Source organism: Chrysochloris asiatica, unplaced genomic scaffold (genome assembly GCF_000296735.1).
Source record: "Chrysochloris asiatica unplaced genomic scaffold, ChrAsi1.0 scaffold00062, whole genome shotgun sequence".
NCBI lineage: Eukaryota > Metazoa > Chordata > Mammalia > Afrosoricida > Chrysochloridae > Chrysochloris > Chrysochloris asiatica.
Window position 1 is genome coordinate 7,725,465 of NW_006408580.1, and position 1,730 is coordinate 7,727,194.

Consider the following 1,730-nt stretch of genomic DNA (forward strand, 5'->3'; position numbering starts at 1 on the left):
GACACAGTGGCTATAACAATGGACTGAAACACAGAAACAATTGTGAGGCTGACTCAGGACAGGGTGGTGTTTTGTTCTATTGTACCTAGCTTCTCAATGAGTAGAAACTGACTCAACAGCCCAACGTAACCATAAGCTTGGAATATTGATTGAGATTTTTTTCTTGGTTTCAGAATCCTTAATTATGAAATGAGTTTTTCTTAATCCAATAATCACCAAGGAATAACTTTAAAATTATTCATTGTCTAAATCAGAAATTTGTTTTTATAATGACATTCAAGTTAGGTACCTGATTCACTACTAAGACTGATCTGAATAACCAAGGAAGTATCTTAACTAATACATAAGCAACTGATCTGAATCAAACACTGAACATGTACGGGGAAACATGTGCAATAAATTATATTAATATTGAAAAAAAAAAAGAATAAACACTCCAGTGACGAGAGAAAAGTAGCTGTTTGAGGAAGAAGTCATTTCAATAGCTCATAAAATTTCAACAGATAAATGCTCTTCTCTTTTAGACCTTCAACATTTTTTACCTACAAAGTTTCATAACCTTAGTGACATAACAATTTTTAGTTACTTTTTGTAAACCTATGATTCAAGAAACAAAAATTACAGTTGAATACATGCTGATTTCTTTTTTAAGTCATTTTGACCTTGTGAATAAGAGTACAGAAATTACCAACTCTGGGACCTTTTGCAATTTTAAGCTAAATCTGCAGAAAGCGATGCTTGAACAAAATTACTGCTCATAAGTTTTAAATCTCAGGCAAAGTTTACTGATGAGGACTTATTGCAATATGAGGGAAAGTTCAAAGGTGTTGCTATTAAGGTTCCATTTCATACATGCATGGGTTTATCCCCCCAGGGGGTGAAACATGTATTTAAACATGTCTCTGCAAACAATGAATGGGTGCAGAAAAGTTCTCTCAGTAATATTTGTACACTTGTCTTGGGGCAACTTCAGAGAATAAAAACAAAAAAGGATACTTTTAGTGCCATAGGCAAAAAACAATTTTGAGGTCAGGACTAATTTCAAAATTTTAAGAAAACTCAACAAGACATCTCCCCAAATCATTGAAGCTTTGCAACAAGTTTGCAGGAATGCTGTCCAACATAAAACAACAGTTTTTGGATGGATCAAGTGTTTCAAGGAAGGTAAGGAAAACCTCAAAGAGCAGCCAAGAAAGGAAAGACAATCAATCTTGACAAATGAAGGAACTGTGTGAAAGAAAACTGTAGAGTTACCACTGATGTGACAGCTACTGAGGTTAGGATCCTTTGGTTCAATGAGTTCCTAAAGTGTTCCTAAAATAAAAATTTGCTAGCTCAACGACCTGATCTTCGCATCAGTCTTTGAAGCAAAATCAAACTAATGAAGACTATTTTATGGCATGAATCAGAATTCAGTGCAGTAGGGCAAACGCTGGATTGACAAGATTGACAATTTCAATCCTACCAGCCATCTTCAGAAACCGTCTCTATGAGTCAGAACTGACTCAAAAGCAAAACAACAACAACAACCACAACTGTCTTGGATTTACCAATATGGTTCAGAGACCAAGGTCCAATCAAAACAGTGGCTTCTGAGTAGATCTGTTGGGCCAGTTAAATTCGAGGTAGAGAGGTCAGTTCAGAAGGTTATGGAGACTGTTTTTTGGGATTCTCAAGGTGTAATCATAACAGATTTCTCTCAAAGGACACAGGACAATCACAGGGGCATA